This window comes from Bombina bombina, chromosome 5, assembly GCF_027579735.1.
Source record: "Bombina bombina isolate aBomBom1 chromosome 5, aBomBom1.pri, whole genome shotgun sequence".
Classification (NCBI taxonomy): domain Eukaryota; kingdom Metazoa; phylum Chordata; class Amphibia; order Anura; family Bombinatoridae; genus Bombina; species Bombina bombina.
This window is the reverse complement of record NC_069503.1, coordinates 1,124,756,018-1,124,774,188: the sequence shown is the minus strand read 5'-3', so window position 1 is coordinate 1,124,774,188 and position 18,171 is coordinate 1,124,756,018. Positions and strand designations below refer to the sequence as shown.

Sequence of the window (18,171 nt, the reverse complement as noted above, 5' to 3'; positions counted from 1 at the left end):
TACCCCTCTATCAGCCACTTCCCTGGGTTCTCCTACCCCGGATCCTGAGTACGAGGTCCAGGCCATTCTGGACTCTAGACGTTGGCATGGTGAACTGCAGTATCTGGTTCATTGGTCTGGGTACGACTCTTCGGAGGACTCTTGGGAACCCGCTTCGAATCTCTCTGCAGATAGGTTGGTCTCTTTGTTTCATCGGAGGCATCCGGATCGTCCTTCTCCCTGAAACCTCTTTGATGTTTCCTTGGGGGGGGAGTATGTCATGGTCCTATCTTACACATTCCACCTTAATATATACTTTGCCATATCAAGCCTATACCACCTTAACATTGTCTCCTCCTGCCTATAAAGCCTGCACTGTCTAATTACTCTTTGCTGGTTTATTGAAGTGATTAACTCACAACTCCAGCTTGTATCCTGGTGAAGGAAAGTACTCGGCTGCATTTAAACTACTTCACTTGCACACCTTGGCAAAAGCGCTGCTTGTTGTCTTCCTACCTGGCTTCCTCTGACGTCTCTGCAAGCCATTCACTCCTCACACGCTGCTCAGGCCTGGCAGCGTTCCAACTTCACAGCGTGCACAGACTTCCAGCTGCTCTGACACAGCCTTCCGGATCTCAAGCACTCACAGTGCCTTCAGCTTGCAACAAGTATAGCGACACATGAGGTTATCAGGTTCCGTATAAGCTTTTACTTGTAGTGTTCTAAGTCTGCTACTCTCACTACTTCCATATTTAAGCTTGCCATAATATTGACATTCCTCTATGTGTTACACTGTATAAATCTGCCAGCAAGCTACTAGCACTACCAGTACTAAATGGTTATATTAACTCCTCACCTGCAGTGTGCCATATTAAACATGCTATGAGTACTAATCAGGGTATTTTCCTTAACTAGTTACTGCTCCTGTCTTGAGAAATATATATCCTTTGTTCTGCCTCTAAAGCATTCCTGTATTCATTACTCTTTGATATTGGAAGCTTATTGAGGCAATATAAATACAGATTAGGATTATATGCTTCCTTACTAGCAAGCATATTTCCCAGTTTGTTACATTAACATATTACCACAGTTCTACTTCTAAAGTACTAAAGATAAGTAAAGCATTGTCACATAAACAAGTGATTTCTTACAATTAACTATATTAACCCTAATATAGTTAGGGTTAATATAGTTAATATAGCTGGCGGCGGTGTAGGGGGATTAGATTAGGGGTTAATGTGTTTAATATAGCTTGCGGCGGTGTAGGGGTATAAGATTAGGGGTTAATACATTTATTATAGGTGGCGGCGGTGTAGGGGGGTTTAGATTAGATGAAAAAGAGCTGATTACTTTGTGACAATGCCCTGCAAAAAGCCCTTTTAAGGGCTGGTAAAAGAGCAGTTTTCTTTGGGGCATGCCCCGCAAAAAAAGCCCTTTTAAGGGCTGGCAATAGAGCAGTTTACTTTGGGGTAATGCCACGCAAAAAGCCCTTTTCAGGGCTATTTGTAGGGTTAGACTTAGGTTTAGTGGTAGGGATAGTTTAGTATTTTAGGGGTTAAATAATTTAATATAGCTGGCGGCGGGGTAGGGGGATTAAATTAGGGGTTAATTAATTTAATATAGGTGGAGGCGGAGTAGGGAGATTAGATTAGGGGTTAAATAATTTAATATAGATGGCGGCGGGGTAGGGGGATTAAATTAGGGGTTAAATAATTTAATATAGGTGGCGGCTGGGTAGGGGGATTACATTAGGGGTTAATAATTTTAAAATAGATGGCGGCGGGGTAGGAGCTCACTTTAGGGGGTAGGTAAGGTAGATGGCGGCGGTGTAAGGGGCTTACTTTAGGGGGTAGTTTAATATAGTTGGCGATGGTGTAGGGGGATCACATTAGGGGGTAGTTAATGTAGATGGCGATGGGGTCCGGGAGCGGCGGTTTAGGGGTTAAATATTTTATTAGGGATCGCGGCGGGGGATCACGGTTGACAGGTAGATAGACATTGTGCATGCGTTAGGTGTTAGCTTTTATTTAGCAGATCACGGTTGACAGGTAGATAGACATTGCGCATGCGTTAGGTGTTAGGTTTATTTTGTAGCTAGTTTAGGGAGTTACGGGGCTCCAATAGACAGCGTAAGGCTTACTACGCCTGCTTTTTGTGGCAAGGTAAAAATGGAGTAAGATTTCTCCATTTTCGCCACGTAAGTCCTTACGCTGTATATTGGATACCAAACTGCGCTGGTTTGGTATACCTGCCTATGGCCCAAAAAACTACGGGCGACGGCAGAAATATAAGAGCGTAACTTCTAGGTTACGCCGTATATAGGATACCAAACCAGCGCAAAATTCAGCGTCGCCGGCATTTGCGGGCGACGCTGCATATCGGATTGGGCCCTAGATATGGGTTGAACTGGGGTGACACTGTGCCCTGGCAGGCAGGCCTCGAAATGCACACGTGTGAAGGAAACTGACAGCTAATATTAAACACAGTCAAAAAAGTGTTTTTTTTTTTTTAAATGCACACTACTGTTACACCAGATATAAGTTGCACTGGTGTGACACTGTGCCCTGGCAGGCACTGAAACGCACACGTGTGAAGGAAACTGACTGCTATTATTTAACACAGTCAAAAAAGTGTTTTTTTTTTTTAATCTACACTACTGTTACACCAGATATGAGTTGCACTGGGGTGACACTGTGCCCTGGCAGGCAGGCCCTGAAACGCACACGTGTGAAGGAAAATGACTGCTATTATTTAACACAGTCAAAAAAGTGTTGTTTTTTTTTTAAAATCTACACTACTGTTACACCAGATATGAGTTGCACTGGGGTGACACTGTGCCCTGGCAGGCAGCCCCTGAAACGCACACGTGTGAAGGAAACTGACTGCTATTATTTAACACAGTCAAAAAAGTGTTGTTTTTTTTAAATCTACACTACTGTTACACCAGATATGAGTTGCACTGGGGTGACACTGTGCCCTGGAAGGCAGGCACTGAAACGTACACGTGTGAAGGAAAATGACTGCTATTATTTAACACAGTCAAAAAAGTGTTTTTTTTTTTAAATCTACACTACTGTGTTACACCAGATATGAGTTGCACTGGGGTGACACTGTGCCCTGGCAGGCAGGCAGGCACTGAAACGCACATGTGTAAAGAAAACTGACTGCTATTATTTAACACAGTCAAAAAAGTGTTGTTTTTTTTAAATCTACACTACTGTTACACCAGATATGAGTTGCACTGGGGTGACACTGTGTCCTGGCAGGCAGGCCCTGAAACGCACACGTGTGAAGGAAAATGACTGCTATTATTTAACACAGTCAAAAAAGTGTTTTTTTTTTTTTTAAATCTACACTACTGTTACACCAGATATGAGTGGTGGCACTGGGCAAGTGGGCACAGTATACGCTGTGAGCCTGACACACACGCTGGCAGGCAGGCAACTGCAATTAGATTATACAGGGAAAAAAAAAAGCAGACATGTTCTAGCCCTAAAAAGGGCTTTTTGGGGTGCTGTCCTTACAGCAGAGATCAGATGAGTCCTTCAGGACTGTAGTGGACACTGAATACACTAGCCTAGCTATCAATTTCCCTATTAAATCAGCAGCAGCTACACTGTCCCTCCTCTCACTAAGAATTCAGCTTCCAAATGAATCTAAATTGGATGCTGTCCAGGAGGTAGGAGGGTCTGGGAGGGAGTGTCTGCTGCTGATTGGCTGGAATGTGTCTTCTGACTGTGAGGCACAGGGTCAAAGTATTACTCAATGATGACGAATAGGGGGCGGATCGGACATCGCATATGTTCGCCCGCCGCGGCGAACGCGAACATGCTATGTTCGCCGGGAACTATTCGCCGGCGAACTATTCGCGACATCACTACTGGCTAACACAGGACACCCAATCTTCTACAGCTTCCGCTCGGAATCTTGACACACCATCCTCCTCCAGTTTAGCTTCGGGCACATCTCAAGTTACCACTCGCCCGCCTGCCGCCACCACCAACACTAGCACCACAGCCGCTTCACTTGATCTGTCAGAGGAGTTATTTACACATCAGTTGGAAGAAATGAGTGATGCGCAACCATTATTGCCAGAGGATGTAGATAACAGGGATATGTCTCAGTCAGGCAGCATTACACACATGGACGTACGGTGTGATGATGATAATGTTGTACCCGCTGCAGGAGTTTGGTCTGTCACTGTGAAGCGGGCGTAATCCTTACACTACCTCATCGATACAACATCATACCTGATGTTTTAAAGCACGTTATTCCAAACAATTTAGGAAAGTTAGGTGATTTATGCCCTTTATGGATTAAAACCAGACTCTGCATCAACTATGTAATTTTCCATGGGAGTTTTGCCATGGATCCCCCTCCGGCATGCCACAGTCCAGGTGTTAGTCCCCTTGAAACAACTTTTCCATCACTATTGTGGCCAGAAAGAGTCCCTGTGGGTTTTAAAATTCGCCTGCCCATTGAAGTCTATGGAGGTTCGCCCGGTTCGCGAACTTTTGAGGAAGTTCGCGTTCCCCGTTTGCGAACCCAAATTTTTATGTTCGCGACATCACTAATTCTGACCAATCAGACAAAAGGATACATTTTATATTTGATATAGAGGTATATTATTTGAAGGGACATGAAATATTACTTTTTATTATGTTCCTCATACAATCCAATATAAAAATATTTAAGTATGAACCTGTTTTTAATATCAAGACAAAAAAATACATGTTAGAGCATAGACACAATATGATTTAACAATTATTAGATTTAAGGAATATTTTAAGACTTGTTCATTAAATAACCTAAATGAATAATATGCTAATACCATGATCTTGCCAAGTCAACAACACAGATTATGTCAACATAGCATGCATGCATGAGTTTAAGGAGTGGTACTCGATGATGAGTAGTAAAAAGATGGAGAAGCTAAAGTTGGTAAATGTTATGAAGAAGCATGGAGGTTTACTAGGCAGTAGAGCTAAATAGAAGGGGCATATAAATCCCGTTTATTAAAGGCATTAGCAAAGAGTTTGGACTATCAAGATTAAGACCTCAATTTTATATTTTATATAATATGTAGATTAGAAGTGACCCCTCCTTGTGATAGATAAATACACCATAAAATATTTATTTAAGAAATATAGAAGCAAGGGGGTTGGTTTTATGGGGGTAGGGGGAGAGGGGAAATAGAGTATATTCTCCACATTGTCATAAAGAGCATTTATAATGTTATATAACCTAGTAAAAGTATGATAGATGTGGATTAGCTTATGTTTGGCCGCTTATGGACCAAATTAGCGGGGAGAGGGGTAAGGAAACGCAGTGGACAAGAGCTGCTCAAAGTGGAGTTGGGAAGGGAATGGAGGGGCGGAGCCATACAGGACAGGAGAGTAGGTATGGAAGGACTTATTATATGGTTATAAGGGTGGGCTTCACAGGAGGGACCTATTGTTTACATAACTAATAGGGAGGGGCATAGCTTTATCAGGGTAAATTAATTATCTAAATGAGGTGTTATGCTCATATAACGAGAAAGTAATAGCAAATGTGTAGAATATGCAGCCAAGAGAGATCTAAAACTTAATTATGGGAAGTAATGGGCCTCAACAGTCACTCTGCATTATTATGTGGAGAGGGGGACATTAGAATGTTTGGAGCATAGGGAATCTCTGGATGAGCCCCTCTCCTAGGGGAGTGCCATCTATAGACGAAGCTGGAAAAAGGAGTAGGGATATGACCCGCAGGCAATAAGGACCGGCGGGAAAGGGAGGAGAGCGGCTTAACATGAACAAGTAATATATACTGATAATGTGGACAAAACTATGAAGAAACAAGTAATGACAGTCCTGCAGTCACTAATAATGATAGCATATACATATACATATATAGATATACACACATACATAGTCATGCTATAGACGTGGGCGACAAAAGCAATTAGTATTAAGTAATAAATATTACCTATATGTTTAAACTAACTTTCAGCCTATGAGCATCTGATAACTATGCGCCCTAGCCGCTGGACTATAGAACTGGTGTATGGGTGTACAACTAGAACTGAAGCCAGTATCACATATAACCAATTCTGGCTTAAAGCATAAAATCAGAGAAGTTAAAGGGACAGAACACTGTAAAATTATTTTTCCATAAATGTATTTTAAATGACTTGTTATACCAACTGCAGAGTATAAAATATTTGAGAAATTGCATTTTCAGGTTTATTTGTGTATCTGAAGTAGCTGGTTTTGTGCTTTGAAACCACAGCCTATTACAATGGGTTGAGCTTCAGGTAATATCAGATCTCATTATATTATCACTTTGTGTGCACATTCTTGCTTCCTTATCTTATATTTGTCTGGAACACCAAAGCTCAATACTTAGAGAGAACAATGGAAAATGATCATTTTATTACTTAACTATCATGCCCCCCGCTGAGAGTGTAATCTCTTCTGTGGGCTGTGTTTACTTAGGCTTGTCAATAGCGTATACGCCAGTATCAAAACTTTCAGTATAGGTTGGGAAACTACAAGCTAAATCAGCTATTTCAAATGCTGAAATAGGAGTAAAGGAGCTACTTGCAACCAATTTAATACACTCTAGCAGGTAAAAAGGATCATTGGGAATAATTTAAAGGGGAGAGAGTTTTTGGGTGAACTGTCCCTTTAAGCAGTATAAATAGTATATCAACAATATATATATAACAGATAAGTAGGGAGGAACTATCAACAGCTGTCAGTACACTTTAAATATTATTCTGGAAATACCACAAGTACAGTTTAGTTCAGGGTGTAAGCTCCAGAGCAAATTGATCCCATTATAACCAGAAATTACGCATTTCAGAAATATAGCGTGGGAAACGTATCTTGCAACACGAGATTTGCATCTTTAAAAATTAGATTCTAATATCACGCAATAGCACACAATTGATGTGCATTATAAATATATTTAATAGATCAATGTCAATACTTCACAATAAGTCACAAAATGTATTTAATAAACAATAAATACATACAATATTTAATTTTTATTAATAAAAATTATTGGTATTAAAGAACCTGATCGATATTAAACATCGAAATGTGTAAAACATTTACTAATGTGACTGTATTATATTTCCAAAAAAACAAATGTCAACTTAATATATTAATATTTAATGGATCACGTATATTACATCTGCGTCACACATATCCGCATAACAGTTCCATGAATTACAAATAAGTCTACATGAAAAATGTAGTAACAGTTCCCCCTGGAGGGATGTGTATGGAAGTTACTAAGATATGAAACATTAAGGAATAGCCAATCAGAGTTCATCACACAAACATAACTTGAGTCAGTATGGTCTCACAGACATGATAACAACATTTCAATATTTTATCCAATCAGATGTAGAGATACCATGTCCCATGGTGAATATCATGTTTACTTCACCATATAAAAGTCCATTACACGTTGCCATTTTTGTCAGTTCTCTAATGTTCTCTAATAGATCTCACAACATACGCTACATAAGATGTTTAGATATCTGAATTTAGATTCGTCACACATGAAATATGAATGATGTTTCTTGCGCTCTCCAGAATATGCGTCACAGAGCGAAAATGGTATTGCGCATCCGTGAAATCCCTATCATCCGCCATTTCATGCATTGACTATCGAATCATACCCCAGTTCTAAATATGAATTGTTATCATTCAATATTAACAAATATCCGATTTGAATCTCGTAATACACCCAATTGCAAATATATTTGAAGTCTTTATAAATGATACTCATCACACTACTATATTCAAATCAATTCTGAATCACGGATGCACAATTCCGCTTTGAATCATTGTGCAATGATCACGAAAGATAGAATTGCGCACACACGTGAACATGTGTTTGCTGTAACAGTGGCATCACATTGATTGATATTTATATGGATACTCTAATTCTCTTTTCTTATTATTTTAAAATAAGAATCACGAATCAAAGTTGGGATTACATTGTAATACAAATCTCAAATTATGAGTATTTGAAGATAGCCCTTCTATTCTTGATATCTTCATTTTAATGTAATCTTAGGTTCCTGGCCATTTTATATTCTGCCCCTGTGTAGTGCTTGACATTTTTTGGATACATTTAGACAACACTAACACATTTTTGCATATGTGCAGATTAGAAAAATATACATCTCATATGCTTTGATTCTTTATTCTTATCATTAAAGGGACATGAAAACAAACATTTCACTTTTAGGATTTAGACACGTGATTTACCACAAATTTCAAATTTGATTTGATTATATAAATTGCTTCAGTCTATTGTTATCCTTATTAGAAAATCATATCTAGGTAGGCTCAGGATCGGCAATGCATTACTGGGAGTAACTGGCTGATTGATGCAGAAAATTGCCTATTTTTATTGGTTCAACTCATGTCTTCAGATAACAGTAGTACATAGTTGCTCCTTTAAAAAAAGATTATAAGACAATGAAGCAAAATAGACAAAAATAAGTCTATTTGAAAGGTTTTTTAAATCACAGGCTGGATTTGAAAAATGAAAATTAATACAATTACACATTTTGAGTTTCATGTCCCTTTAAGAGATAAGGATAATTAAAGAATCTTGATGATATCCTTAAATTACATATTTGATTGTAATTGCATGCTCCATCCCATTCATTACATCAACATATGGACTTAATTAACAGCGACATCGTCAAATAAAGATATTTTAATATTAAAGGGACACGGAACACAAAATGTGTCTTTTGTCATTCAGATAGAGCATGCAATATATATATTTTTTTATATTTATATTTTTTATTCAGTTTTAAATTTACAACATAAACAATAATCAGCAATTCTCAGCAGAAATACATATACAAAAAATAAGGAAAAGAAGAGGTCTCATGTTATAAAAGTTGAGGATGGGATGTAAATAAATAACTTATAAACAAATTATAACACGATAGATTTAAAAAAAAAAAAATTCTCTCCTTTTCCCTTTCTTTTTCGAACACATAGATAATTAAAGCCATAAACTTTTTAAACCAGGTTTCAGTTTGACCGTTGTCTATTCGACATCTACGGGAAGAGGGGATGGGGAAGGGCGGCACAGAGTGAGAGAGAAAAAAAAAAGGGGGGGGGGGAGAGCCTTTCTTACCAACGTCCTAGTAAAGCTGTCTCGGTGTTTCTAAGGGGGTATATTAAATTATCTATTTCTTTCTGGGGGAAGATTTTGATGAATCTAGACCACTTCTGAAAAAAGATAGTTATTTCTCTTTCAGAAGTCAGAGTTATGTCCAACTGCTAGTCGAGACATTGCTTTTTCATGTAGTTTTTAACTTCTGATACACTCGGGGTTGAGGTGTCTCGCCATTTATTAAGGATTAAATTCCTTGCGGCCAGAATTGTCATGTTTATTATTTTTTTAGAGTTATAAGTGGATGGGGATTCAACAAAGAAGATTACTTCTGCCAAGGAGAGAGAGAAAGAAGGGATTTTCAACGCCCTAGTGAGCCAAAATTCTAATTTCCGCCAAAACTGCGTTAATCGAGGACAGGTCCATATCATATGGACTAAGTCCGCCGCTGGGAGGGAACATTTTGGACACACATTAAAGTTGAAGTTATGCCATTTGAATCCTTTGAGCGGGGTGTAATAAGTTCTATACAATAGCTTGATGTGTGATTCCCTCCAGCTAGCAGACAAGGTAGTTTGTGTTATTGTAGCTATAGACTTTTCAGCCTGGTTGGGCCCTATATCTAAGTCTTGAGACAATAAATTCCATTTTTGCGTTATATAATCAAGATTAGATTCACCTTTCTGGCTGACCAACAGGTTATACCAGGTTGAAATGGAGAATAGGTTATTTTTAACCAGGATAGGCCAGCTATCTAGTTTCCCCCAAGACCAGGACTAACCATATTTGCTGATAAGTGAAGAAAAATAATGCCTAGCCTGTAAGTACGCGAAGAAATCTTTATTGCTTAGTTCGAATTCCTGTTTTAAGGTCTCAAAAGTTTTAATTAGACGGGCCTCCTGATTTATAAATTGTGTGAGGTAAGTCAGTCCGAGGCTATTCCATTTCTGGAAGACCTGCGATTGGGTACCTCTTTGGAATTCCGGATTGCCACATAATCCTTGAAATTTCGGGATGGATAGGTCTATGCCTAATTTATGTCCTAATTTTCTCCAAGCTTGTAATATTGTGTATATAGAGCTAAGGCATTTCACTTCCTTAGGAATCAGGTGCAACGGGCAGTGAATTAATGCTGTGGGCTTATATGGATATAATATGTTTATTTCAAGAGTGTTATTCGTGAAGTAATTCTTATTTAATAGCCAATCTAATACAGTTCGGGCTAGAAAAACCAAGCTGTAGCTATTGAGATCTGGTAGAGCCATGCCACCATATCTCCTGGGCGGATGTAATCTAGAGATCGAAATTCGGGGCCTTTTGCACCTCCATAGGAAGTACCGAAGAGCCTTACATAGACTCTTCCAGTCTTTAGTTTTCAAGATGGCTGGTACATTTTGCAGAGGGAAGAGGATCTTAGGGAGAAGAACCATCTTGAAAAGAGCAATTCGACCCGTAAATGAGAGGGGGAAATTTTGCCAGTTCTTCATATACTCCTTTACCTTAAATAGGACTGGAGAGATATTAAGATCATACCACTCTCGTGGATTTGGCGAAACGTTAATGCCTAAATATCTGAAGTGAGATCTAACCTCATTAAAAGGTAAGTCAGTCATAGATGTCTCACTTTTCCTAATCCACATTAATTCTGATTTGGTCAGATTAATTTTATATCCCGTAAAGGCTCCAAAAGAATTTGTAATCGAGAGTAGTTTGGGGATATTGGATCTGGTATTTGAGACGTAGACCAGTACATCATAGGCATACAAAGCAATTTTTTGTTCCACTGATCCTATCTGTATACCTTGGAGATCTTTTCTTATTTTGAGGGCAAGAGGCTCAATAGCTAGGTCAAACAACAAAGGAGATAAGTGGCAACCTTGTCTGGTGCCCCTTTGAAGTTTAATTGGACCAGATTCTAGCTGATTAATAGAAAGTTTGGTTGATGAGTTTTCACAAAGACTTTTAATAAAGTATACAAAGTTATCCTTAAATCCAAAAGATAGCAAGGAAGACAGAATATGCCAATGATGTACTGAGTCAAACGCCTTCTCTGCGTCTAAGGCTATTACCGCCAGGTCCATTTGATCTTGAGATGGTGTTTTCTCAGAGTTATTGAAGTAATCAAGGATCAGAAAGAGTTCTCTGATTTTAGCTGTTAAGTTGCGTTTATTTAGAAACCCCGCCTGATCCTCATTAAGGAGAGGCCCAATCTCACTCTGTAATCTTTTAGCTAAGATCGAGGTCAATAGTTTGTAATCAGAGTTGAGTAATGCTATGGGCCGATAGGCCTCCTTTTTTAGAGGGTTTTTGCCTTGCTTTAAAATCAGTGACGTAGTAGAGGCGGAAAAGGATATAGAAATAGGGTTCCTCTCTATGTAAAAGTAATTAAAGAGTGTCTTTAAATGTGGAGTGACAATCGGTGCCAACATCTTATAAAACTCATTAGGCAATGAGTCCGGCCCAGGAGCTTTGTCTGACCGGAGTTCCTTAATGGTTTGAAGGATCTCTTGATCCGATATAAGGGCATTAATTTTATTTACTGCATCTTCCGCAAGTACTGGATGGTCCAGGCCTTCCCAGAAATCTCTTGAGGCTACCAAATCATACTCCTTAAAGGAGTAAATCCCTTTATAGTAATCTGAAAAAGTTTCTAGTATTTCTTTCGAATTATTAATCAAAGAATCAGATTCTAGCAATGAGTCAATTGAGGAATTCCCTTATACATTCTTATATAGACTGGCCAGGAATTTACCGGCTTTGTCCCCATGGCGATAGAACTTTGCTTTAGATTTTAAGTCGGCTTGGACCGTATTATGGATCAGTAAGGTATCTCTCTCTCCCTTGGCAGCAGAATATCGTCTCCAATTTAAAGGGGTGGGATGGGATAAATATCTGTTATAAGAATTGGTCAAGGCTTTAAGTGCTTGATTCTCTCTAAAACTAGTTTTTTTTTAGCTTGACCATATATGCAATAATCTCCCCCCTCATTACGGCTTTACCCGCTTCCCATAAAGAATTTGGATTATTGACTGAGCCCAGATTTAAAGAAAAAAATTCATTCATTTTATTCATTAGCCAGTTTTTAAACTTTAAGTTGTTTGATAAAAATTTTGGGAAGAAAAACCGCCGTGAGGAGTACATTTTACCACAAATTGGGATCTCTAATAAGATTGGAGCATGATCTGAGATGGTTATTTGTGCAATCTTAGTAGTAGAACCTATCTTTATAACTTTATCACTAACTAGAAATAAATCTATTCTTGAAAAGGAGTTAGCGTTTCTAGCCTTGCACGTATACTCTCTTTGATCTGGATGTTGTAATCTCCATAAATCTTTAAGAGCCAAATTACTCTCTAAAGTTCTAAACATTCTAGCCTCTAGCTTGTCTCTCTTAGATTGCAAGCAGATATTTTTTTTCCCCCTATGCCTGTCAATAGGTATTCGAGGTACCATATTGAAGTCCCCTGCTAATATGACACTTCCTTCCCCCATTTGTAGAATGTTAGTTTGAACCAAGTCCCAAAATTTAGAATCAAAGTTATTGGGGGCATAAATGTTACAGAGTATATAGACAAAATTTGCCAATTTGATCTTCAAAATTAAAATTCTACTATTTGAGTCAGAGTATTTCGCTAATATTTCGTAGGTTAGCCTCTTCCCCAGTAAGATAGCCACTCCCCGCTTCCTACCAATGCTAGGTACATAGAATACCTCTTTCACCCAAGAGGTTTTTAATTTAGCTGATTCATCCGCATTAAGATGAGTCTCTTGTATAAAAGATATATCGGTGTTATATTTCCTCAGTTGCGAGACTATAGCCTTGCGCTTTATTGGAGAGGAGATACCCCCAACGTTCCAGGACGTTAAGATCAATTTACCTATTTTAGACATCGCTTAAAAAGAAAAAAGGAGAGAGAAGAAAAAAAAAAAGAAAAAAAAAAAAGGGAAAAAAAAGGGAAACATTTTTTTATCTCTCTTTTTCTCTCTTAAGAAGGGGAAAAAATGTATTGCCCTCCCATCCCCGTCCCCAGAAGAGTAATTCTCCTTAAAACTTAGTGCAGAAAAAAAAAAAGAAGACAGAGCCATTCATTTTTGTTTATCAGAAATGTGAGTGAGTACATTTAAACTATTAATAAACCTGTTATCCTATTTAGCAACTTTTTCCATAAAAAACTTTTCTGCCTCCGCAACGGTCTCGTAAAAATATATGTGGCCCTGAAATTCTATTTTGAGTTTGGCCGGATATAGTACAGTGGCAAAAATGCCTTCTTTAATTAATCTGCCGCATATTGGGGTGAGTTCTCTTCTTTTCAGAGAGGTAGCATATGCGAAGTCTTGAAAGATTGATATTTTAGTCCCCTCCAAAAGCACAGGCAAATTCTTACGGGATAATTGCATGATTCTGAGCTTATCTTGATAGCTCAAATATCGTGCAATTATGGGTCTGGGCCTAGCTTTGTTTCCTTCTACATCCCTAATTCTCCCTAATCTATGGTCTCTCTCTATTACCAAGGGTAGCAATTCTTGTGGAAAGTTTAGTAGTTTGGGGAGAGATTCAGCTGCAAATTTCTGAAGATCTAAATAATCTGAAGTTTCAGGGACCCCAATTATCCTGACATTATTCCTTCTTGATCGATTTTCTAGATCTTCGATCTTGTTCTGTAATTCCCTAATGGAACTAGTATTTGCCTGTATTTTAGTGCTTTGGACTGATGTGAGATCTTCGAGATTGGAGACTCTTTGCTCCGCTTCTTCGATTCTCATCGTAAATTGTTTAACCTCATTAGACAGCGAGTTAAGGTCTTGTTTTATTTCTATCCGGAGTAATTCAAATTTTGGATTTAAAGCTTCCAAGATACTATTCACTAGCCCTTGCGAGTCTGTACCCACGCTAATCCTTCTGGTAGAGCTAGGTTCAGGGTGCAGTTCAACTAAGGTTTCTGATGGGGCTTTGTTCTTCCTTTCCCTGGCTCTGGAAGCCATGGCCGGCGGAGTGCTTTTGTGAGTGATTGGTGAATTTAAAAATCTATCCATAAATAAGTGCGACTAAGAACTAAAGTGAGGAGTAAGTGGAAGGAAAAAAAGAGGAAGGGAAGGCGGAATGGGGGAGAGAGAGAGAGAACCAATTAGTCAATCCTCCCTCTCCTCCCTCTCCTTCCCTCCCTCCTTTGGGGAAGAAAATTGTGCTGTGACTTAAGGTGATAACAACGCAGTGAACTCAAGTGGATAAGTGCCTAAGTGGAGGAAGAGAGAAAAAAAAAAAAAAGGGACAAAAGGGGGGCGAGGAAAAAAGTGAAGGATCCAAGAAAAATATAGAGAAGTGTTCTAGTAGTGACTGTGAAGAAAAGAAGTGATCTAGGCCGACCAGGGTTATTCTCTCCCAGAAAATGAACTATAAGATTGCTACGCTTAAACTAGAACAGAGCCCTCTAATGATTTAATGCACCTTTTGGGCTATCAAGGTTTTCCCCAATGCGAGCCTTCTTAGCTTAGGTATCCCAAATAGAATACAGTGTGCACAAGGTAATATTAGCTTTGCCTATATCAGTTTTAACCCTAAGGATGGCACTGACCCTTTAAGACTTATGAGGCTATTTGCTATTAAGAGAAAAAGTGAATTAATAATCATCAGCAGCTTGAAACATATTGATCAACCTCACAATGTATGCATGGAAAAAAAAAAATAGGAGAATTATATACTTATATACTTCCAATATAATTTTAACTGCTCGTGCTTCAGAGCTATTAACTGATTTAATACATCAAAACATAACGCCTGTACTCCATTAATAATTACTTCAAGCAAGAAAAAACAAATAGCTTAAAAACATGCTTATCTTAGCAAAGCTATAACATGTTATCCTTGTGTCTTAGAGAGTAAAGATTTGAGAGGAGTAGTGCCCCCTAGGCCGTGGCCAAAAACTTGTCCAGTTATTTTTACACAGTAGTGTTCCTCATATAATTGCAGATAGTGCTACAAAGTCCCAGATCATCCTTTTAGGGCAATGGCTTTTAATTTGGGGCAGATAGGACTTTTCCAAGAAATTCCAAACCTTAGGGCACTGAAACCCAGCAGATACAAATCTTGACTCAAACAAAGTTATTTTGAAAGGGAATTTTACTGTAAAAAAAAAAAAAAACCCTTGATCTCTCCTACAAGGTGAAGAAATTAAACAGGGAGCTAGGGCCCCAGTTTGTGCCTGTTTATAGTTCCAATCAAGTTTTGCCTTTTTAGCTTAGTGGTAGCTGCTACCAGGGAGACAGAAATAATTCAACAACCCTTAGGTGCCTTTGCAGCCAGTCTCGCTCACAGCGTACATGTGTGTAGAGTAAGATAAGAGACCAGGCTTATAGCTGTTCTGCACTCACCCCTCTTCGAGAATACCACCTTCAATGTTAGCCGTTGACTTTTATATACTTATGAGCGCTGATCACAGGTGGCCGGCCTCTTCATCCAGGGGAGCAAGATACAGTGGCAACTCTGCTCCCTTTCCTCCAAAGCTCCAGACTCTGAAAGGTGTGTAATGATCGTAGAGGAGGGATCCTGGGCAGCAAGCCAGTAAGGAAACAGATGCCTATGGACCCGCCGGTCCCGCCGGACCCAACCACAAGACAAACGGGCAAACTCCTAGGCTGCAAACAGACCGTGCTGTGTTTGTTTCAAGTTTCCTCTCCCCCCGCACAGCACCGGTGGGGGGGGGAGAGCAGATAAGAAATGCTCGATATCCTCTGAGCAAACAGATATCTTCGGGCTATCTACCCCCTCTCACGCAGCTTCGGTGGGAGAGGGGGGAATGCCGCTGAAGGTGGTGAGGCTCAGAGTAGCTCCTACACGCGGTGTCCTGCGTGGGGCTTCTGAGTTAAGATGTGTTAAGTCAGCGCAGGTGACAGGCGCTGCGGGAATCCCTCAGGGCTCGGTACACAGTTCGAGCCAGATGCAGGTGTCCTCTCCTCGGTTGCAGAGGGCCGTGGCGCGCGAGGAATCACCGCCAATGGGTTACCTGCAGGACACAGGTGCTTGCGTTGCACAACCTGAACGCAGGCTCCTCCTCCGGAACTCCCAGAGCATGCAATATTAATAAACTTTCTCATTTACTCCTATAATCATATTTTCGTTATTCTCTTGGTATCTTTATTTGAAAAGCAAGAATTTAAGTTTAGATGCAGGTCCATTTTTAGGGAACAACCTGGGTTGTTCTTGCTGATTGGTGGATACATTCACCGACCAATATTTTCTGAACCAAAATATTGCTTAGCTGCCTTATTTTTAAAATAAATAAAGCAAGAGAACGCGGACAAATTGATAATAGGAGTAAATGTTAAATTTGCTTAAAATTGCATGTTCTATTTGAATCAATGAATTAAAAAATTGTGGTCAGTGTCTCTTTAATAATAAATATCTTCATTCATCCTTACATTGTTTTGATGAAACAATATTATTATCTAAATCACATATTCACTCTTGGACTTACTTTATAGATATAAGCATACTCCAACAGCACCATGATGACATATTTGTACAAATATCTTCTGTTTTGCATTGTGATTAATATGTGTTGTGTCCTAAAAAAGATTACTGTACATTGCACAAATGGATCTATGTGCCACATGGCTTCGGTTCGATTTGTCACCAGTTGTTATTCAAAGTGTTGTTTGTGTGTATTATTTTAAAAACATTTATCAATAGGTATATTTAGATATGCCATAGAATCATATGAGATGAATTGTATGTCTAATATAGTAAGAAATTAAACATATGTGAAAGACATCATTTTCTTTAGAATCACCTTGATTAACTCATGCATTTATTGTTCATATTAGTGCTCTATTCTTCACATTTCTAAGTATATTATTTTGAATATTCTATACTGATGGGATTTAGTGATGTCCAAACTGTGTTTACTAATATATATCTATATCATTAATAGATGTAGTTGCTGTGGGGAGCCCAGAGGGATCCAGCACCAATGGTGACCTGCCTTTTCAGGCTTCGGGTAAGTCCATTGATTCATATGTCATTGAAGGTGTATTTTTAATAAATATTATGATCATGATTCTGACGACGCATTCCATTTGAATAAAACATATAATTTACTCCTCTGATTATATATATATATATATATATATATATATATATATATATATATATATATTTTAAGATTAAGACCTTTGTGCTTCAGAACATGTATAGCATATGTTTCTTTTTAGTATAAATTTAGACAACAATCATCAAGTGATACACACATGAGAACTCTTAAATGTTCCATGTACTCAGCTTTTGAGAAATTTTTAAAAATACAGACACTAAAATGTAATTATTACTCATCGAGAATTACAAATCTAATTTCATTTGTATGCTCCATCAAAATGATATAATTCCTAATTTTGTTAGAATATTTGTTTTTAATGTGTACCCAACATATTATGTTTTACAGAGATTGATGTAACATGTGGGATGGAGAAGGAAGTGGCTCCCTTGGAGTCTGATGGTATGTCAAATATATATAACACGTATCAAACATGTATTATTGTTTTTAAAACATTCTCTGGAAGAAAAACAAAGTCTACAGCTTTGGCACTTTAAAAATTATTATTATTCCATTATTTTTACAATACACTACTGCCCCCCTTTCTATATCATGCAGCATGAACATATGTTTTTATTTTTCTTTCATTTATGTATGATTGGTCATTAATGACATCATGATGCCACATGCATATTCCATGCAAAACCACAATAATCATCTTCTGATTGTACAGACAGTCATTGCTATTCATCTGAGTGCCTATATTCAGATCGTATCCTTATGTCATCATTGTTTAGAAATTCAAAACCACTTCTAAGTATACATAAAACATAATCATGTTTAAATGCATTGATTTGATTTCATGATGTATGAGATGTTAATATATTTTTATTATATTTATGTGTAGACTGTCCATTTCAATACATAAAACATTAATATTCCACAAAATTATAGCATGCATTGATAAATGTCTCTTAATATTGTGATGACATACATTTAATCCTAATGTAAAAGAGAGATTCACAACATG

At 38.3% G+C, this 18,171-nt stretch overlaps 1 long non-coding RNA gene across 1 annotated transcript; it reads left to right on the top strand.

Moving 5' to 3' along the window:
• The first annotated feature begins 354 nt into the window (after positions 1 to 354).
• LOC128659637 (uncharacterized) lies at positions 355 to 17,582 on the top strand. The gene is made up of 3 exons (XR_008402449.1): positions 355 to 672; positions 17,043 to 17,108; positions 17,550 to 17,582. It is a non-coding gene; the product is annotated as an uncharacterized LOC128659637 (long non-coding RNA).
• The last annotated feature ends 589 nt before the right edge of the window (positions 17,583 to 18,171 follow it).